The sequence below is a fragment of the Pinus tabuliformis genome, chromosome 5_1 (assembly GCF_031772625.1).
Source record: "Pinus tabuliformis cultivar Carrire ecotype Pingquan chromosome 5_1, CPIR1, whole genome shotgun sequence".
Lineage (NCBI taxonomy): Eukaryota > Viridiplantae > Streptophyta > Pinopsida > Pinales > Pinaceae > Pinus > Pinus tabuliformis.
In genome coordinates this window covers 397,844,967-397,868,508 of record NC_142305.1, presented here as the reverse complement: position 1 = coordinate 397,868,508, position 23,542 = coordinate 397,844,967, and the positions used below count along the sequence as shown (strand labels likewise).

The window sequence follows — 23,542 nt, the reverse complement described above, 5'->3', positions numbered from 1 at the left end:
GTTTGCAGAGAGCACATGTAGTTTGAAGTTGATGAAACCATGCGCTGAGTGTGGAGGATGTTGTGCTCCTTGTTAATGGCAGTGTAGAAAGTCAACGCTACCCGTTTATTTTGTGGCATGTGCTTAATACTATAGATGTGTCTGTTTACTAACATCGGCGGGTTTTGGTGTAATGGCAATCGTGACTCTAACAAGTGGTATCAGAACCAAAGGTCTCGAGTTCAAAACACACCTGGCTTGGGTTGGGGGGGAGATTGTTGGGCTCCCCGTTAATGATGGTGTAGAAGGATAATCCAATGCTCCCCATATTTTCGTGGCATGTGCTTAAATCTAGTGATGTGTTTGTTTACTAACACTTGCAGGTTTTGGTGTAACGACAATCATGACTCCAACAGAAAAAGGTACTTTCATTGTAAGTGAAACAAATAATGTTTAATTTTTTTTATGGTGTCCCTAAAAAAGATTTCCAAAACTTAGTTGAACATCATATCACTATGAAGGTTTGTTGTCATTATCAATTCTAGGTAGCCTATTTACATGACATATTAAGTGTAAAAGCAAGTGACTATATAATTTTGTAATGCAGGGGTCGTAGTTCATTTTTTAATGATATAGTAATTATTCTAGTAGGTAAAATGAATGATATAGTAATTATTCTAGTAAGTAGAATAAGGCAAAGAAGGAAAACTAAACCATTGTAATTGCTCATGGGATAGCAAAGAAGTCTTAACAAGTAGTTAATCGCCATGACTATAAAGTATTCAGAGTCTTTCAAAGAAAAAGGAGTTTTGGCCAATTGTATATGAGAGGAATTGTTTTCTATTGAAGATATATTGAGAATCCCCAAGGCCTGTTGAAGAGAGAGGTGTTTTTCTAACATTTTTCACAAAATTATTGGAGACTATTTTATAGTAATATGTCTATGCTTGTTTTTGTATGTGAAGTTTATTGCCCATTGATAATTAATTGGCATATTTTACATGTTCAATCTTTCTCAGGGAATGAAATATTACTTGTTCAATCTTTCTCATGAAAATAGATGTATAGATGTCTCTATATTGAACTAGTTTGGATGGGATTAACATTGCTCATAAAGGAAAATAGTTAACTACTTTTCCCTTATTTACAACAATATTCTATGTCAATCGTTAATGCAGTGCCAACTTTAATCTTAATTAAATTAGATTGAACTAATTTAATGTATGCATTTAAATATATTTTCCTTTGGTTGTCCGTATTTTCTCTATTAAAAAAATCGTAAAACTTTATTATTGAATATATGGAGGGGAGCGAGTGTAAACATTGGTATAAATCAACGCTAATTTAACAGTTTGAAATATCTTCCAGATTTATAAAACTATCTTCTACTCACTTTCCAGCTTTTGAAATTCTTGTGAAATTGCAAGTCTTTTTCAAGCCGGCAAAAACAGGTGGTTTGTACCAAGAAGGAAGACAATTCCTGGTTAGGTCTGATAATTCTACGAATTGAACCCGACATTGCGCCATTGAATCGAACACGCACAGAGGATCCGGAAGACAATCCTGGTTATGTCTGATAATTCTACGGATTGAACCCGACATTGCGCCATTGAATCGAACACGCACTATAATCTTTTCAGTTTTTCCTACAACTCTGTCATAAGATTATTATTATATTTGTACTTGACACCATGATACAACTCTGTCATAAGATTATTATTATATCTGTACTTGACACATGATACAGTGCGGTGAGCGTGGATCGAACAGAAGACCTTCAGATCTTCCGTCTGGCGCTCGGTTATTATTATTATATCTGTACTTGACATGATACAGTGCGGTGAGCGTCGATCGAACAGAAGACCTTCAGATCTTCCGTCTGGCACTCGGTTATTATTATTATACCTGTACGTGACACATGATACAGTGCGGTGAGCGTGGATCGAACAGAAGACCTTCAAATCTTCCGTCTGGCGCTCGGTTATTATTATTATTATATCTGTACTTGACACATGATACAGTGCGTTGAGCGTGGATCGAACACAAGGCCAACAGAAGACCTTCAGATCTTCCGTCTGGCACTCGGTTATTATTATTATATCTGTACTTGACACATGATACAATGTGGTGAGCGTGGATCGAACACAAGACTTTCGGATCTTCCGTCTGGCCCTCTCCTAACCGAGCTATCGCCACAAACTAAGAGCAGAATTCTGTCTGGCGCTCTCCTAACTGAGCTATCCCCACAAACTAAGACCAGAAAGTTGTTGGAGCCCAACTGTTCAGCCCTGCAAACTGAAATTGCAGACTAGTTGAAGCTTTACTTGTTGGCTCCCCGTTAATGGCAGTGTAGAAAGTCAATGCTCCCCTATGTTTCATGACATGTGCTTAAGTCTAGCGATGTGTCCATTTACTAACACCTGCCGTTTTTGGTGTAATGGGAATCGTGTTTCCAATAAGTGGTATCAGAGCTAGGGTCGAATGCCGTTTTTGGTGTAATGGGAATCGTGTTTCCAATAAGTGGTATCAGAGCTAGGGTTGAATATCCACTGTGCAAGCGGCTTAGTGCCATCGCCTTACTCTAGCAACTTTCGTTAGAACATTGGTTGTTACCCCTGGTGCTGTTGAAGGATAGGTCCAGAAAATAGCTGAGGAACACTGGAACTAAAAGGCAGTTGTTGCAAGAAAAACAAAGTCGTGGATCTATGTTGAAACATGTTGCTGGAGTTTGAAATCTGGAGATCCGTAGAGATTGGAGTTGAAACGTGGTGTTCGTAAGGTTTTTTTACATCAAGGTTGCACATATACGTCAAGTTTTTTGCTCAAACCAACATATGTATGTGTGAAATGTGAAAATGTTAAAACATTGTATATGTTTTTATATTTATTATGAAACATATATAATTATATGTTGGAATTTTGAAAAGTATATTTTAAAAAGGAGCAGGAATTTTGAAAAGGGTATTTTAAAAGGAGGAAGATCATTATTACTAAATTTTAAAGAGTAATAATTAAAGTTTTATTTTTAAGTGGAGTTTTTTGGTGTGATTTTGATTGAAAATGGGGACAACACTTAAAGATATGGAGAAGTTGAGCAGGGCTAATTTTGCCTTATGGAAATCATGGAGAAGTTGAGCGGGGCTAATTTTGCCCTATGGAAATCATAGTGGAGGATATACTAATTTTAAAGGATCAGTATTTGCCGATTGAGGGCACAACAAAGAAACCCTCATCGATGACAAATGAAGAGTGGAATAAGCTAGATAGAAAGACGATTGCAACAATCCGCCAATATTTAGCAAATAATGTTTATTTCAATGTGTCCAGAGAAAAGACGGCTAAAGGACTATGGAAGAAGCTCCATAATCTATATGAGAAGAACACGACATCAAACAAAGTGTTCTTGATGAAGAAGCTTTATAATTTCAAAATGAAGGAGGGTGCTTCAGTTGCTGAGCACTTGAATGCATTTAATATTATTACTAATCAGCTTGCCTTTGTTAAAATCATTTTAGATGATGAAATTAAAATTATTTTGCTAATGTGTTCTATGCCAGACAGCTGGGAAAATTTAATTGTAGCTATGAGCACTTTAGCAACTACAGGGACCTTGAAGTTTGATGATGTCAGCAGCAGTTTAATGAATGAGGAGCTGCGACGCAAGTCAATTGCGGAAAATCAGGGACGAGAGGCTCTAGCTCTTGCTGATCATGGCAGGAGAATGGATCGAGGTCGGCAAGGGCGATCAAGATCGAGAGGCCGATCAAAATCAAGGAGAGGCAGAATCATCTGCTTTCATTGTGGCAAGCCCGGGCACATGAAGAAAGAATGTCGATTTTGGAAAAAATGACAAAAGGATCAGAGACCGTCCAGTACAAATCACAAGTCATCCAGCACAAATGAAGGTGAGACTATTTTTGTAGCCACAGATGGTGATGTGTTGTTTACTGTTTCAGTAGAGGATGCATGTGTATATACATCTAGCAGTAACTTTGATTGGATCCTTGACTCTGGGGCATCTCACCATGTAACCCCATGCAAAGATAGTTTTGTTTCATATAATCTTGGTGATTATGGTAGTATGGATTTGGGGAATAATCATTTTTGTAGTATTGTTGGAGTGGGAGATGTCCAGATCAAGATGAAAGATGGACAAGATATATTGTTGAAACAGGTTAGGCATGTACGAGAAATGCGCATGAATTTAATCTCTATGGGACGACTAAATGATGAAGGCTATTCGACAAGCTTTGGAAAAGGAGGCTAGAAAATTAGCAAAGGTGCATTGGTTGTGGCCAAAGGACCCAAGACAGGAACATTATACACATTGAAGACACTGATAGGAAAATCAGATTTGGCTGCTGTCACAAAAGAAGGAAATTCAGCAGATCTGTGGCATAAGCGTTTGGGTCACATAAGCGAGAAGGGCTTAAAAATCCTTATTGGTAAATATTTATTGCCAGGTTTGAAATCCTACAATCTTGATCTTTGTGAGCATTGTATATATGGTAGACAAAGAAGGGTTTCATTTCTTAGAGGTGGCCATGACAGAAAGAAAAATGTGTTAGAATTGGTACACTCAGATGTGTTTGGGCCTGTTAACATCAAATCATTAGGAGGAGCCTCATATTTTGTAACATTTATAGATGATGCATCCAGGATGGTTTGGGCATATCCTATAAAAAACAAAAGTGAAGTGTTTGGAATATTTCAAAAATTCCATGTTGCTGTTGAAAGAGAGACTAACAAATCGCCGAAGTGTTTAAGAACAGATAATGGTGGAGAATATTGCTCAAATGCATTTAAGGAATATTGTAACAGGTTTGGCATAAAGCATGAGAAAACTGTTCCTGGTACTCCTCAACAGAATGGTGTCGCAGAAAAGATGAATCGCACCATTATGGAAAAGGTGCGAAGTATGTTGTCTAATTCTGGTTTGGAGAAGAATTTTTGGGCTGAAGCAGTCAGGAGCGCTTGCTACCTCATAAATAGATCTCCAACTACAGCCTTGGATGGTGGTATCCCTAAAGAAATTTGGACTGGTAAGAATTTGAATTATTCTCACTTGAAAATCTTTGGATGTAAAGCATTCGTACATATTCCCAAAGAAAATAGAACTAAGCTAGATGATAAATCTATTAAATGCATTTTTTTGGGATATGCGGATGAAGATTTTGGTTATCGTCTATGGGATCCAGTCAAACATAAAATTATTAGAAGCAGGGATGTTATATTTAATGAGTCAGAAATGTTCAAGAGGACTGTAGGTGAGTTGGAGGTCAAGAAGGTTATTGACAGGTTTGAAGAGCAGCAGGAAACATACCACCAATACAAGAAAATGAACAGCAAATTCAGGAGCATGAAGAACAACAAGTGGAAAATGATGAACAACAAGAAGAATGAATCTTGCAAGGACCTTTACAGGAGATTCAACCTAATAATGCACCGCCACAGTTGGTTCAAAAATCTTCTAGGCCTCATAAGCCTTCACAAAGGTATCCTCCTTCAAAATATATTTTGTTCACTGATGAAGGTGAACCTAATTGTTTCCAAGAAACTTGTAAAGTCAAGCACAGTAAAGAATGGAAGAAAGCAATGGAAGAAGAAATGAACTCTTTGTAGGAAAATAAAACTTGGGAGTTGGTAAACCTCCCAAAAGGTAGAAAGGCTCTACAAAACAAATGGGTGTACAAGATTAAGCATGAAGGTGACGAAAAGAAGGAGAGGTATAAAGCAAGGCTGGTGGTGAAAGGTTTTGCCCAAAAAGAAGGTATTGACTTCACTGAAATTTTCTCACCTATTGGTAAAATGTCATCCATTAGAGTCATTCTTGGTCTAGTTGTTGCTTTAGCCCTAGAATGTGAATAGTTAGATGTAAAAACTACATTCCTTCATGGTGAATTGGAGGTAGAAATTTATATGGAGCAGCCAAAAGGCTTCATAGAAAAAGGCAAAGAAGGCCTTGTTTGTAGGTTGAAGAAGAGTCTCTATGGGTTGAAATAGGAACCTCGACAATGGTACAAGAAATTTGATTCATTCATGTTGGAACATGGTTTTCAGAGGTTGGAAGTTGACCATTGTGTCTATATCAAGAGGTATGATCAAAGAAAGTATATCATATTATTGTTATATGTGGATGACATGTTGATTGTTGGGCATGATAAGAATAAGGTCAATAGGTTGAAGAAATATTTGGGTAGCAAATTTACAATGAAGGATTTGGGACTAGCACAACAAATATTGGGCATCGGATTATGCGTGACAGGAAAAACAAAAGGTTGTGGTTGTCACAACAAAAATATATCAAGAAGGTGCTTGACAGGTTTAATATGAAGGATGCCAAGCGAGTTGGTACACCCCTTGCATCCCACTTCAAGCTAAGTACTGAATTATGTCCTAGTGATGACAAGGAGAAAGAAGAGATGAGCAAGATTCCTTATGCTTTAGTAGTTGGCAGTTTGATGTATGCCATGGTATGCACACGACCAAACATTGCATATTTAGTGGGAGTAGTGAGTAGGTTCCTTGCCAATCCAGGCAAACAACATTGGCAAGCAGTAAAATGGATTTTGAGGTATTTCAATGGTACTAGTCATTATTGTTTATGTTTTGGTCATGATGAGACTGTGCTTGAAGGATTTACAGATGCGAATATGGCTGGAGATATGGATACCAGAAAGTCCACTACAGGTTATTTGTATACATTTGTAGGTGCAACACTATCTTGGGTGTCAAGGCTACAAAGAATAGTAGCCCTCTCTACAACAGAAGCAGAGTACATAGCTGCAACAGAAGCTTGTAAAGAGATGTTGTGGATGCAGCAATTTCTAAGAGAGATAGGAATAAAGCAGGACAAGTATGTGTTATATTGTGATAGTTAGAGTGCCATTCACTTGGCGAAAAACCCAGCTTTTCATTCAAAAACCAAGCACATTGACTTAAGGTACCATTGGATCCGACATGTGTTGCAAGAAGAACAGTTATCCTTGGAAAAGATCCATACAAATAGGAACCCTGCTGATATGCTCACTAAGATTTTACCACGAAATAAACATGAGTTATTTAGAGGCAATTAAATCAAAGCCATAATGAGGGATTGTTCTTGCATGTTAACAATCAACTGGACATGGAATAATCAACTTAGCCATTACAATTCAAAGCAGACATAACTACCAACATCTTATAGTGCTGCAAGATGATGGATCGTCTCTGAAAACTATATGAAATACATATGATAATATGGTCAATATGCGAATGGAATCCTAAAAGTATGTGAATGATAATATGAATTACAAAATCAGCCAATAATATGGTCAATATGTGAATGGAACCGAATAGTATAGATGAAATATGAAGTACAAATTCAGCCACTATAACCCAAATAGTTATAGGTCGAAGCTAAAGTGACGACACCACACAATTACTAACACATTATTATTACTACTTCTGAAGGAAACAATACTGGGATATGAGGTTATTGGCAATGAAGAAAAATGCTGCTATTTTAGGCTTGGGCCTTTTCCCACTTAAGAGGCTTAACAGTCTCCCAGGTGAAATCTGGATCATCCCTGCCAAAGTGGCCATAGGCAGCCGTCTTCTAGAACCTCCCATTTCCTCCTCTCTTCAGATCAAGGTTGATCGTGATCATGCCAGGCCTGAAATCAAAGTTCTCTTTAATTATCTCCAGAATTTCCTTGTCTAGAATCCTCCTGTACCATACGAATCAACAAAGATAGACAGAGGCTCCAGCACTCCGATGGCATAAGACACCTGCACAAGGCATCTCCTTGCAAGTCCAGTTGCAACAATGCTCTTGGCAGCTTGTCTAACTATGTATGCCCCACTTTGGTCCACCTTAGTGGGATCCTTCCCAGAGAATACATAACACACAACGGATTTATACTCAGAGATAGACAAATGGAGAAACAACAAGATTACTCAATCAGAAATAGCGGAATAGATAAAACAATCACTAGAGAACAGAAATCACTTAGCATTACATAACAAGCTTGGACCTTGGCTTGCTTTCCTTGGCCAGAGAAATTACAAATTTATAGAGGCAGAAGAAGGATCTAGAATCCTGTATGTGCTTCAGATGGAGATCTGGAATGATCTAGAAACTAATGGTGGTGTAGAAAGATCTAGAATCCTGGAGATCTAGAAGGATCTAGAATCCTGCGTGAATTTGGCTTCACACTTAACATTACTTTATTCACGAAATGCTGTGTATCGAACCCCCTACCTCTCGCATGCAAAGCGAGCGCTCTACCGTTTGAGCTACATCGTTAGGACAATGTTAAACCACCTCTCCTTTAACTCAATCGGTACAAATTTTTCTGAATGAATTTTGACCCCAACTTTAATCTGTTGAGTTCGGAAACATGCCACGTGTCAATATAGCTCGTTGCTGTCTGTTGTGGAATCTATTCTCGATGACTTCTTTCGGGTAGGAGCCAACAACCTAGATTGTTAGAAAAACCTCCAAAGAACAACTGCATTGGTATATTTGTACCAACAACAATTACTATGTTTACATTTTCTATAAAGAGTTATGTTACGGAGAAATTTAGTAAGTATATATAGGGAAAAGAGTTGGATAGAAAGAAAAAGTATTATGTTCAAGAATTCAACCTCATGTGTGATCTCCAACAAAAAGAGTACATTGGAGCTAGTATTCTATGGAGAGCAAAAATTCTTATTGCTCAATTAAAAACTAACTCACATCAACTATGGTGTGAAAAGGGTAGGTGGAAAAGGCTTAAAGAAAGTTGGGAAGAGCGGGTGTGTACTTTTTGCACTTCTGGGCAGTTGAATCAGAAAAACATTTCATTTTGGAATGTGATGCTTTTAAAGACATCAGAGACAGTTACAACAGTCTCTTAACATCTGTTCTTTGACATTGTCTTTTCAATGAAGGGACTCTTAGAAGGTTGGGTCAACTCATTATTAATTTAATAATAAGAAGATTGCATTTCAAAAGGCAGAAAACAAAGACGCTAGTGATCCCAAAGACTATATTTAGTCTTGTGAATGTTAAAATTTCATTCATTCATCAACCAAAAATTAGAGAATCATTAATGCCATTATCCACCATCACAATTGTCATCTCAAATTTATGCTAAACCAAAAACATGAAGAAACAAGTTCTCTTTGTACAATGCTTACTCCTATTATAAAATGTAAATCTTTAAAGCTCAATAAAAATTCCTAACCTTTTTTAATAGTCATACAGAAAATACATATGACCCGGAAAGGTAAAATGAAACTGAAATATAAGTATTTCTAACACTTTCATTTTCTTTATTTTTTCCAGGTAAAATAAATCGACCTAACATTCAAAAATCAAGATGAATGCTTCTCTTCTTTTTATTGATTTGTTAGGAAATAAATCCACCAGACAAATTCAAAAATCAAGATGAATACACAGCTTGAAATAGCTTCTCCTAAAATCAAACAGAGCAACCAGAATCAAACAAGAAAGCAACAAGGAAAAAATCCTGAAAAGTTTTCTATCAGATTTTAAGAATTGAACACGAGGTGAATCGAACACACAACCTCGAACCTGAGAGGAGAATCGAACAAAACTTCTGATCCGACGTCAAACGGCGCTAACATTGCACCACGGATCTGGATGAGCATTGCCTTTTTTTCCCATAATCTGTCATGAAGTCAGACACGTTACAATTGCCACCACGAAACCATGGATGAGCATTCCCTTTTTCACTATAATTTGTCATGGATTATTACGATATAGTCGACATATGATTCAATGCGGTGAGCGTGGATCGAACACGCGACCTTCAGATCTTCAGTCTGACGCTCTCCCAACTGAGCTATCCCCGCAATCTGAAGACGTGAGTTTGTTGAAGCCCCACAATCCGAAATTAGATATTATTTGAAGCTTGTTGAAGCCCCACAATCTGAAATTAGATATTATTTGAAGCTTAACTGGAACTGCAAAATCGTTAAGGCTTCAATTTAATCTCCCAATGGGCGTAGACTGAGATTGCAGAACCACTGCAACAAAATATGCTTAACCTGTATTATCACATTATGTTGCTAACTCTTAACGTGCCATGGCTTCAGACACAATCGAAATCTGAACATAAATGGAGATGCGGGGTATCGAACCCCGTACCTCTCGCATGCAAAGCGAGCGCTCTACCGTTTGAGCTACATCCCCATGACAAATTACACTGATAATCATACTTTGTCTGTCCATAATGGAATATCCTCCCCAGCTTTCATCCGTTGAGCTCCTAGCGGAAACATGCCACGCGTCAACATACTGCCCACTGCCTCCCTGATCTGACATCCATTGCCGATGACTTCATCCGGGTCGGAGCCAACGGCCTGGATTTCAAAAACATTTTATTTTTCTTGGAAAACATTTTTATTTTAATTTTTCCTATTATTTTTTAGCGTTAGAAATTAGATAAGAATTTGTTGGAATAGTAGATTTAGTTATGGAATTTATATGATATTTGTAGTTTTAGAAAGTTTTGTAAATATTTATACATTTTAAAATATAATTTAAATAATAAAATTTTATTTTTAAATTCTTAATTAAAAAATAATATTGTAGAATAATTAAATTTCACTCTTTTTTACATTGTTAGAAAAATCTCCAAAACCCTTCTACTTATAATTCTCCTTTCTTTTCTTCACTGGATAAATAATAATCTTTTCATAGCATTGTTATTAGTCCCTGCCTTGCTAGGACTATAGCAATCACCTTGTGTCAAAATATGTTGACTTGCCAATATTTTGCGGAGATTTTTGCAATTTTAACCAAAGTTTAATGCTTAATATTCCTATTTTCCTCTAAAATAATTTTTTTTTCTAATTCTCTAGAAATCTAATTTCTAATTTTCTATTGGTTGAACAAGCTCTAATGAGACATGATTCTCATGGTGGAGGGTGTTTTATTTTTGGTATTTGTCAGTGCCTAACAATTCATTTTAAAGTCAATAAAAGGATAATTTTGTGAGTGACCATTCCATCAATGAGTGCTCTGACACAGACATTGTCTGATACTATCATGCTACTACTTTGCCCAATGATGTCAACAATGATGCAGTTGCAAGTCATTTACGTAGGCAGGGGCAAGGTGGCGGAGGCTGAACATATCTCCATAAAGATAATACATTGTGCAGAGTGTGGAGGAAGAAGAAGCATTCACCTAGCAAACTGAGAACCATAATTTCGTAACTTGTTTCATAGTGCAAAGTTTTCTTTATGCAAAGCTTTCATTGTGCGAAGGAAGCTCATCGGAGGAAGAAACGAGGTGGGTGCTTTGACATTGATGGTCATTTCTTCATTTGCTATGATTTCAAGTTATAACGCGCAGGTGGATACAATTTTTTATCATTTTGAAAACTTGTCATTTTGTTCTTGCTTGCATATGTGAATTTTAGCAAACTTGTTCTAAGGGTTTCTTGTGCTTTTAAAATTAGGAAATTCAAATTTGAAATGGCCAACCAACTTTACATTTGTAGGCTTATAGCCTTTGTTTTTGCATTGACAGTATTCGGTCATATGAGTGGCACATTTTTCCATGGGTACGTCGAAGCAAAGCAAACACAATTGGTTGTTAACCACAATTCCAATAATACATAAACACACTTCATAACTCTCCCTAATTTTGTTCCATAGGAGCTTTTATTGGCTCAACTTCCATATTGTCGCAACTAATATAATCATTTTTACTATAATGGTGTAGTTGTGTGCTTGTTCTTCAATAGTGCAAGGGTATGTTGTTCGAGTTCAGAAGTGCAGAGAATGTTGATTTCTCCGCACCTCCACAATGCCTTCTTGTACAAATCACGATATCAATCATGAGTTGTGAGAAGACAAAATGTTGAGCATTATGAAACTGTTCAACAATTTCATTATCTTTCCATGAGACCACATACATAGCGCCAATTAAAGCAATGTGTTGCAAATTGTTCATATTTGTTGGACACCTAATCATTTAAGGGTTGGTGTGGAATGTGAGCAGTCAAAGGGAGTCCAAGGGACCTTGGAATATGGAATCCAATGATCATGTAAAATGCATTATAAATGTACATCATGTGAATAATAAGGTATCACGTGATTATCTTTCACATTTGTTGTTCACATTCCATGTATGTTTAACATGGCATCGGAGTTGTAGAAGTATTCCTGCTCTGGTCCAATTTGAGCCATTATCCTGCCATCCCTAACACATCATTCCTATGTGTGATAGTCAATGCACATGGTCCTGCCATCTCTCAGTTTTTCCATTGTCATTATTGTGTAACTGCTCTAGTTATTCCTATGCGAAAATACATTTAAATTTTCATGCTCAATACAATGCCTAGTGCAACACATATTACGCTTGTCAGATTTGTCTTCCTGCATGCATTATTAGTTTGTCAGCATACAGACCCGTTACTTTTCTCAAGTCTATAGTGTTTTTGAATTGAAGGATATTCTATACTAAGTAGTGTTCATTTTATTTAGTGTCGATTCAGTTCATTTATGTGCTCTTCCTTGACTTGGGAATTCACTCTCATCTATCTAACATCTGCACTCTCACCTAAACTTGGATTTTCATAATCTGAATAAGCTCTCTGAAATTTAAGCGAGTACATTCCTAACCTGAACAATCTACATGAGCTCTCTCTTGTCCAAACTCTAGTCCTCACGCACCAAGGCATTATTCCATAATATCAACATTATTTCTTGTGCTTTGTTGTGCGTCTGCAAGTTTGGTCAATCGTGGTAGCGGTCGCCTCTTAGCTCCAATGATCACGGTTTACTTCCATGCTTTTGGAAACATGTGCTTGAAGGATGCTTTCTCATCCTAGTTTTGAATCCGGTTATAGATTTATACCCTGCTCGAATCTAGAGGTTTCATATATAGTTCCATCTCCTGGCGTTCCCACAACTAAACAGTCCTGCAAAACCTTCCTTCTGGAGCAAACTCTATGGACTAAGGCTGAAGGGTGACTTTGAGCAGCCATTTTATTGCCCAAAATTTATTAAATTGGGCTCTAGCTCATATTTGATAGACTCACATCTCTATGCCCAAAGGGATCGTTTGAGGGTACGCCCCCTCTCCTCCCCACCCGTAAAAGCATCAGTGACAGGTCCGTATCCGTAGTATTATCAACGTAATAAGGTTGGAAGGTAGGTTGGATTGGATGACGACTATGTCATGAATCTACATAAATACAAATAACATTAGTAATTGGTTGACCAAAAGTCTGAACGACAAAGAGGTGTTATTCCATCGTGGCGATGACTACTTCCTTTATTTATTTATGTTTTAAGATTTGGATAAAAATGATGCTATTGAGAGATGGGTTTATGTGTTGTTTCTCTCTATATGTAGGAGACATGGTATATATATGTTATGTTAGTGATGAAGTGTTAAAAATGCATTGAACCTTGCAAAGGAGTCGTGATATATATATATATATATGTGTGTGTGTGTGTGTGTGTGTGTGTGTGTTGGACATATTATTATACTTAGTGCATTGGATATTGGTAACCATTGTGGATGAATATTGGTGGGTCCATAACCTTGGTATATATTATTTATATTTCCTTTTTGCATTGATGTTTTTGAGGGCCGTAAATTATGGTATGATGCATGATTTTTATACATATGTTGGGTATGATGCATTGGTGGGTTTAAACAGTGGTTTCATGATGTTGTACATTGAATGGTATGCGTTGAGTTCTCTCTGAAGGCCATATAGTATGTTGGAGAGTGAGAGCATACAGTGATGTTCAATAAATGGTTCTTATATGTGCATTGATATTCCAAGATTCATGGTATATTAACTGAGTTGGTTCATATTTGAGGACTTCACTGGTGTATAGATTAGTTGATTACACTGGTTGATGCATAACATATTCATGTTGTTTTTTTTATCAAGATTCATTGTAGAGTTTGGATAGCAACATTCAACAACAACAAAAATGGCTAGACTTGATGATGCATAAGAGTTGTTGAATACTTTAATGCATTCCACTGTTGATGATATGGTAAAAGTCAACAAAATCACTCTCACAGACATTCAAACCTATCTGCAAAATGTACAAGATAAAACTGATTTCTTGCAGCTTGAATCACAACTTCAAAAAGATGAGCTTCAGTAGAAGAGTTTCCATTCTGAACCATTTTCCTTTGTTCAATATTGAGACAGACTCCCATCAACAGCGAGAAACTATTGATGCAGTACTCAATTCAAGAGCAGATGCAAAAGTTTAGTCTGCGCTTCCCAAGTCCATTACCAGACCTTGGGAAGAGCTTGTCAACAACAAGCACATAACTGGTCTTGGATATGCCAAGGAAGTGTCCTTTCCTATTCCAGACTATTCCAATCCCATTCATTTTCTAAGTGTTGGGTTTCTTCATGGCAATTCATCTTCACTTGTTTAAGATCTTGCTCCTCTTCCAAAGCAAACACCGATTATTAAATGCCAACATTGTGATAGAGTTGGCCATGTGAAAGATCATTGTTTTGATCTTCACCTGTGCAAGCATTGTGGTCAACACACTTGTTCTTCAAACATATGCTTAAAAAACAAGCCTTCTACAAGAACAAAGATTCACCTTGGATGGATCACTTGTTGGCAATGGGCTTCAACAACCAAGAAGATATTTTAGTCATATGTCAGAACTTGTTCTATAGTATTGAACAGTCTTACAGTTGAGTTTTCTCCATATTCTCAATAGGGGGGGGAGTGATGGTCATACACAAGATTCAAAGCAGCCCACATCAAGCAAGCCTGAGCCACAACCTGCCATACCAGATTCAGAGTTGTAGCCAGAGACAAAGATGCCCCTAAGCATGCCTTCGGTTGGTGGTCAGCCTTAAAAAATCTATGTGGAGTTGGGACCTCCCTTTTCAGATTGAGCTTCTCCCTCTTCAAAGAATTGGGGAAACTTCCTCTAGCAGAAGACTTCAGCTTCTTGCCAGTTTTGGAAGAGTTCCAGGAATTACATTAAGAATTCCAAAGTTGGTGGTCATCCTTAAACCACCATAGGTTGCAGACATCCCTTTTCCAAGTTAAAGGTCTCCCTCTTCAAAGAATTATGAACACTTCCTCTAGCATAACACTTCAACTTCTTGCTAGATTTGGAAGAGTTTCGAGAAATTCACTAAGTGTTCCAATGTTGGTGGTCATCCTTAAACCATCACCTTATACCAACATTTTAGAGAGCACATTCAGCATAGTGTTTCCATGCATTTTTGCACATTTTGTATTACAAATATCTTCTTAGACTCATACATACCCCTTCGAATCAAGCGGGGCGTGCGGGGGGGGATGTTGGACACCTAATCCTTTAAGGGTTGGTGTGGAATGTGAGCAATCATAGGGAGTCCAAGAGACCTTGGAATATGGAATCCAGCAGTCATGTAAAATGTATTATAAATGTACATCATGTGAATAATAAGGTATCACACGATTATCTTGCACATTTGTTGTTCACATTCCGAGTATGTTTAACAATATTCATGGGAAAGTTTAGTTTAATATTTTATTTGAACCTTACAGATCCTAGGAATATATATTTTGACTTAATAATGAACACGACAATAATAATGAACAAGACATGCATGCAATGTCATGAGACGATGTTGATATTCACTATACATTGGACATTATAGCGACTCAAATCAATAATCAATAGCACATTATAGCATCTATGCACCTCGCGAAACGAATTATATAGGGTTTTTCCACTCTCTGGCTATTGCAAGAGCAATTGGCTGCAGAGAGGGCATGTCGTTTGAAGTTGATGAAGCCATGTGCAGAGTGCAGAGGACGGTGCTTTCATTATGGGGTGACAAACAATTCTTAACTCCTTCTCGGTGTCCCTAGAAAAGGATTTCCAGAGCTTAACCCAATATGCAGTTGAACATCATGTCACTATGAAATTTGTTGTCCAATGGATCAAAATGATTTTGTCTCGTTATTAATTCTAGGTAGCCTATTTACATGCCATATTGGGTGTAAAAGTGAGTGACCGTATAATTTTTTAATGCATGGGTCCTAGTTCATTTTTGAATGATATATTAATTATTCTAGTAATTAGAATGAATGATATAGTAATTATTATAGTAAGTAATAGGGCAAAGAAGGAAAACTAAAAAGTTTTAATTGCTCTTGGGATAGCAAAGAAGTCCTAACAAGTAGTTAATAGCCTTGACTGTAAAGTATTCTATGTCCTTCAAAGAAAAAGGATTTTTGACAAATTGTATATGAGAGGAACTATTTTCTATTCAAGATGTATTGAGAATCTCCAAGGACCATTGAAAAGAGAGTTGTTTTCTAACATTTTCCATAAAATTATTAGATACTATTTTGTAGTAATATGTCTATGCTTGTCTTTGTATGTGAAATTTATTGTGCATTTATGAGCTGACTTTCTTGATAATTAATTGGTATATTTTGCATGTTCAATCTTTCTCATGAAATGATTTCAGATTCCTGAATTATTACTTATTGGTTTCATGTATAGATGTCTCTATATTGAACTAGTTTGGATGGTATTAACATTGCTCATAGAGGAAAACAATTAACTACTTTTCCCTTATTTACAACAATATTCTACCTCAATTGTTCATGTAGTGCCAACATTTAATCTTAATTAAATTAGATTGAACTAATTTAATGTATGCATTTAAATATATTTTCCTTTTTTTTCTTTGTATTTTCTATATGTAAAGATCTTAAACCTTTATTATTGAACATTAACAAAAGGTTGTTGAGCCAGAATCCAAATGGGTCTCTTACCCCAATGTTGTGAGGTCTAATTGGGACATTATATCAGAGAGTACCCCTTGATTGTTGCTAGGAATTTCATCCCTGCCAATGTCCTAGTAGAGTAACTAAGTCGCTATTATTATTGCAAGAACTTGATATTACATCATTGATAAGCCAAGAAAAGATTATGCAGCGAAAAATTTCCTTTCTACACTCGCCAATAATAATAATGTTATGCCTATAAAGGATAGCTTTCCTTATGAATATCTCCTTGCATTGTCTACTTACACAACATTATATATATATATATATATATATATATATATATATATATATATATATATATATATATATATATATTGCTAATTATTTAGTTGTAGGAAATTTCCCAAACTACCTTTCACTAAAATAAAAATGGTGCATCATTAGGCAAAGTGCTATATATTATTGGATCTAAGGTTGCCTCTTTTACACAAGACCAGATCTTATGATTTGATATTGTATCAGAGAGGATGAAATCTACGACATCCTCAAGGCTTGTCATGACGAGCCTTGTGGAGAGCACTCGATTAACAAAAGGGCTACCCACAAAGTTCTCTGAGGGTGGTATTGGCCTATGATGTCAAAACGCATGTGAGAAGTTGCAATAGTTGTCAATAAATGGGCCAACCTACTAAATATGATGAAATGCTACTACAATCTCAACTTGCTATTGATACTTTTGAAATGTGAGCCTTAGAATTTATGGGGCAATCAACCCTGCCTCTTATTAGAAGGTCTATATCTTGGTCAACACAAATTATGTAACAAAATGGTTGGAGGCCAAGGCATTGCCAAAGGCTACTAAACAAGTTGTAGCATATTTTCTTTATAAGAAGTATTCATCCGTTTTTGGGTACTCGTAAATTGTCATAAATGGAGGAACTCAATTCACTCCTTGATTAATTTATAAGCTTACCACAAAATACGAGATAAGGCATATTATCACATCACCTTCTCATTTATAAGCTAACGGGAAGGTAGAGAGAATTAACAAGGTGCTAAAAGTCCTAACAAATATCATGCATATTCACTGTTGAGAATCGGTTGCCAGACTTCCAAAATCTGTCTCATCGTACTAGACCACATGGAGAAACACCATGGGTGCTACCCCTTATGAACTTGTTCATGTTAAAAGTGTTGTTCTTCCCATTGAGTTTTAAGTCCAAAAATTGATAACTACTTTACTGGTGGGCTTGGATCTCACTAAAGCACATGAAAAACATCTCTTACGACAACTTAATGGGCTTTATGAGCTTATCCAAGTTACCTTGCATCAAACCTGTAATGTTCAGTAGTAGTGAGAAAGGTGGCACGATAGTTTTATAAAAAAATAAGACATTCAAGAAAGGAGTTTGGGCCTTGTTATATGATTCTATATTCAAGGATTTCAAGGGGAAATTGTGCACACAATGGAAAGGACCTTATGAGGTAGACACAATTGATGAGAATGACTTCATTAGGCTAAGGACCATCAATAAGGCTTGAATTCCCTTAATTTCTAATGGCCATTGATTGTGATTGTATTATAAACCATTTTCCAAAGAATCCTTTGTTTGATAGTTGATTGTTCATCCAGATTTTGAGGTTGTTGATGACATGGATTTTCCATCAACATCTACAATAAAATGATTAGGTATTTCCTTAAGAAAAAAACACTTATTGTGGTGAAAACCTAGCTCAAGCATTAACAGATCCAATGACACTAGAAAAGCAACATTCATCCATTATTTTTAGGCATAATTTTTTTTTCCATATCATCTCAAGATGGCTAATTTTACCACTCCTAATTGGTTACATTTCTTCTACTTTTGTGTAATATTTTCAAACTGATTGTGGAAAATTTTAACTATAGAACATCCTACATTTATTACTTTCGCAGGAACACCACATCTCTACTATAGTCTCATCTTAGGCATGTTTTAGTTGTTTCCACAATTTCTACATCAACCATTGTTATTGATCATAACATCTATTGTTGGTATTGATCATGACTCCTTTTGTTTTTATTGATCACGAGCCTTGTTTTCACTACTAATCAAGACTCTTTTCGTTGTTACTAATCATGACTCCATCTAATCATATTGATTGTAAATCTTATTGTTACTAATCACAACTTTGATTGTTGCGACTGATCACTAGTCCTATTGCTCCTACTTATGATGAGACTTGCCACTGCTACTAAAGACAATTATTGTTCCATCTGTTAACCATTATTATTTCCTATGTTCCTCCTGCTACCAATCAAGAGTACTACCAATGTTTTTCTACTATGTTATATCCATTGATGATGTTATTGATCCATGTCACCTTCTTTTCTACATCCACACTCCAGAGTGTACTAGCTTCCTACCATGTGGCCCATTTGGCTACCACAACTTTATGGTAAATACATGCATGTTTTTTTGCTTATTTATTAATAACTTTGGAATGCATAGATATGTCAGTTAGAATTCCTTGTTCACCCAAGGATTAGCCACTCCAATTGGGGGGCTATGTGTGCATGCCATACCATAATAAACCATTTTTTAAATGTATCCTCACCCAATGGGTAGATGATGATTTGGTTCCCCAAATGATTCCCTTTTTAAAAGTATGATGGCTACAAATTAGATACATGCCCCTAAAATATCAAAATATATCCCTCTTGCATGTTATCATATCTATTTCATTATCTTTCTATTATTACCTTAGCATTCCATTATCTTTTCATTATAACTTTGACACCTTGAAAATGTAGTTTGATGAGTTCCAATAGTCGAAACTCCATCCTTTCCAGTCATTCAGACTCTATCAATATGTATATCTAAAGTTGCTTTGCATGCGATCAACCCTCACCATGGGAGATATTGTTTTCTGTGGTGAACCTCAAACTATGAGTACCATGAGGAAGGATTTGGAAGTGTTAAGGATTTTCATAGAGGCATAATGGATGTTGTGTTTTGATAATTTATAGGGGTTCAACAAGGATATTGTAGTATAGTTTTCTTAGAATCTTTAGGTGGAAACTACAAAAGTCTGAGGATTGTTTCTTAGAGTCACCATGAAAAGCATTATGCATATAATTTAACTTTTCTTAATAGGTGAGTACTTTCTTGAATGTAGGACAATAATTGATATTGTTCGCAGTGAGTTTCTATTGGGAAATGAGACTTTTAATGGTTCATAAAAGGTGGTCAAATGAGTTTCTCTTCCATCACCATGGAATCATGTGGCTTTGTGAATTTAGAAGTTCCTAACATGTGAAGACATGTAATTTTTTTCTTTGACTATCACTTCAAACTGTTGAATCATCTTTGCCATAATAAGAATGTAAATCTTCCCTATTTCCTTCTTAATTCTCTACAACTCATGAGCATAAGGGTTTAGAAGAGTAAAAACCCCAAAATTAGTGTGACCAGCCATGGGTTAATCTAACTATTGGTAATCAATTATTTGATATAGAAAATCAAACTTGGAACAAGTTTTTAAGCATGAGAAATTCTTTAGTTATCCAAATAGAAAAAACCACTACTTGAACAAAAACTAGTCAAACTTCACACACTGTTGAGACCTCTCCTCTTCAAGTTGTTAGTATCTCTCCTCCATTGGTTGTTGAGACCTTTTCTTTGAAAGTTGTTGATAACCCCACTTTGTATGCTATTGAACCCTCCACATGCATAAGAACACAATCTATTACAATGAAGGAAAGAAGTAAAACCCTAATTATACTTCTTGAAGAAAGAAAGTCGCATCCTAAAATCAATATGGTGGACATTCAAGAAATGGAATAAGAGAATATGTAGTATGGGCATGATGGACAACTGGATGTCAAATTCCAAAATGAGTTAGAGCTCATGGAGATAGATGTCAGAGAGATATTTGAGCCACCTAGATTGGAAAATTCAAGAAAGAAGAGGAAACCTCTAATTGATAAGCTTCATGCTCTATCTGACATTGTAAAAAGTGAAATTTTCTATTGAACATTGTCACAATTTAACAAAATATTGAAAATGAAAAATAAGAATCTACAAAAGTAGTTAGCTTAGGCTCAAAAGAAATTGAGAGATTTTGAAGCTCAAAGAAATTTAGATACATTGTCTCATGTTGTTCACAATGAGAAAAAATGATCATCACTAATTTTGATTGGGGATGACTGTAGTCTTAGTAACCAAGGAAATAAAAAAATGGAGTTCATAGAACCTCAAGGTAAGGAAAATGAGGTTGAAAAATGGAAGGATAGGGTAGAGGATTTGGAAGAAAGCGTCAATTATCTGACTAAAAAAGTAAAGGACCTCAATCAATTGAATGAATTAGGAAGAACCAAGATGCATCGATGATTGCACAAGATCTTAGTAAGGGTACATTAACTAAAACATGACAAATAACTACTTTTCCATTTATCCCACTCAAATACCAAGCACCTTCCTTCATATTATAGCTGTTATTTTGAAAGAGAAGTTAGTTTTTCTCTAATTGAGGATAATTGGCATTTGGAGAGCCAGATTACATTATAGACCACGAACAATTCACTCTTTGGTTTTGTGATGTCTTGGAGTAGGATTAGAACCTTATGTGTGAACTTCATCAACATAATTTGTTACTAAAGGAATAGCTGATTGGGGTTTGAATCCTTATGTTAGTGATATACGTAATAGGTGCCCAAGTTGGCATCCTTTTAACACCTATCCAACGCCTTTTTGAGTACCTTTTTCCATTTTTATACCACCTTAACACCTAATTTTCTCATATAGATGTATTTTTGGTCAAGGTATAGTTATATTCTAATTATATCACTTTAATGTTCATTATTGTGCATTTAGGAAGGAAGTTTCCTTATTATGCTAACTAATGAGAATTCACGAGAATCACTTTAGGTAGGTTCATACAAATACTCTTGAAGTAACAACAAAGAAAAATTGCTACAACACCTTTTTATATTGTTGCAACACTTTTAGGTTACAACAAAATCCATATATCGTTCTAACACCCCCAGTACCTCTCTGCTGCAACATGACTAGGGTGCAATTGCTACAAATCTAGTCATTGAAACATGTCTAGTACCCTGTTGTTGCAACACCTATGGTACCTCGTTGTTGCAACATGACCTAGTGCAGGTGCTACAACTCCCACTGCTGCAACGAGACCAAAGTGCAAGTGTTGTAACTCCAACCACTACAACATCATAGAGTTTAGTGATATAACATGAATAGAGTTGCAACTTTGTTGTTGCAGCATGATAGAGTCAACACTGTAAAATCGGTGTTGTAATACACCCAAGTTCAATTTTGCAACACCTTGGTAGTTGACCATTGAGGATAATCGTTGTAACTCAAGGATAGATGGTACAATGAAGCACCAATAAACCTCCAACTAAATAGTTTTCATCAACAAATCACTCATCAAAAGGTTTACCATTTTATCACCCAATTAAGGAAGCAACAAGAGGTAGTTGTCTGCTAAACAAGGAAATGTTGATCACAATGAATGTTGGCCCAGTTGCTACCTGTCACAACAACTGAATGAGTTAGCATTTGTTTGATTTTTCTACTTTTTGGGGAAATTGTTGTAACAAAGAAGGAACAACTTGAGAATTTGAAGATTCTCATGGCTACTCTTCGATCTTTTAATTAAATTAATATCACAACATTGTGTATAATAATGTTGAAATTTTCAAAAAGAAATGTTAAAAATAACATCTAGAAATTCAAATTTAATGTGTCCTTGAATTAAATCGAGATTCTATTCTCATAGCAACTTGTAATAGTTAATTAAGTTAAATTGAATTAACTGACTTAGGAAATTCAAGTTGGAAGTATATCTAGAGTCATGCAAAGTGATCCCTAAATTTTAGGGGCCCAGGTTGAGTTCTTTTGAGTTGTAATTAGATAACTCAGTCTAACTGAGTTATAGTCAGTTAAACTAGTTCTAATTGTTGGAGGAACTAGTAGAGGTCTAGTAGTGGAGTAGTGCACTAATGCATCACCAGTACCACACCAATTAATTGAAGATTCACTCATAAATAAATCATGTATGTCAGTTTAGAGGAAGACCCATTTGAGATTAGAGTTCATGGACAGTGTAATATTAGTTGTATAATTTTCCGAGTTGTACAAATGGTGCATACAATCAGTTGAGGGCCTATGGATGGATTGCGCATATATGGAGAGGGAATTTCCACATTAAATAGAGGCTAATTCTCCGAAGAATTGCACAAGGAAGTAGGGGTTTGGAAGGCTAGTAAATTGGCTCAGTATTGGGTAGAGTCAGCCTAGGAAGTAGAGACTTAGATTCTATTAGTGCATGAATTGTTCAGGAGTAACAAGCATTGTATTTGCTTCTCAGATCTTCTAGTTAATGAAATATAGATAGTTGGGGGTTTTGAGAAGTTGCTTTCCCCGAAGAAATATTCAGTTATGTGTGATTAATATTCTTCCTTTTCTACTTATTGTTTTCATCGATCAATTTTAGTTTCTTCTGAAGAGTAGAGTAGATTCTTGTCTTGTGTTTTAGCATATCACATAAGCTGTTGAATCTACAGGAAAATCTACATGGTATAGGAGCCAAAGACAATATAGAAGAGGATAATTCAAGTTTGTTGTGCAAGTGAAAATTGAATTCGCAATTTCATACTTCAGAGAAGCAATATCTCATTCTACAGTTTGTGACTTGAGTATGCATTGGAGGGAAGCTTGAATTACATAGCTTGGAAGGACAAGGTGGAGGCAGTGCCGGAAGACAATGGCCTCAAGGAATTCATAGATCATGACATTCCTAAAGCTCTAGCATCAGATGC

At 36.1% G+C, this 23,542-nt stretch overlaps 2 non-coding genes across 2 annotated transcripts; both read right to left on the bottom strand.

Annotated features, from left to right (window-relative positions):
- Nucleotides 1-9,749: 9,749 nt before the first annotated feature.
- TRNAF-GAA (transfer RNA phenylalanine (anticodon GAA)) lies at nucleotides 9,750-9,822 on the bottom strand. Its single transcript has one exon. It is a non-coding gene; the product is annotated as a tRNA-Phe (tRNA).
- A 267-nt stretch (nucleotides 9,823-10,089) lies between these two features.
- Nucleotides 10,090-10,162, bottom strand: TRNAA-UGC (transfer RNA alanine (anticodon UGC)). The gene has a single exon. It is a non-coding gene; the product is annotated as a tRNA-Ala (tRNA).
- Between the last annotated feature and the right edge of the window lie 13,380 nt (nucleotides 10,163-23,542).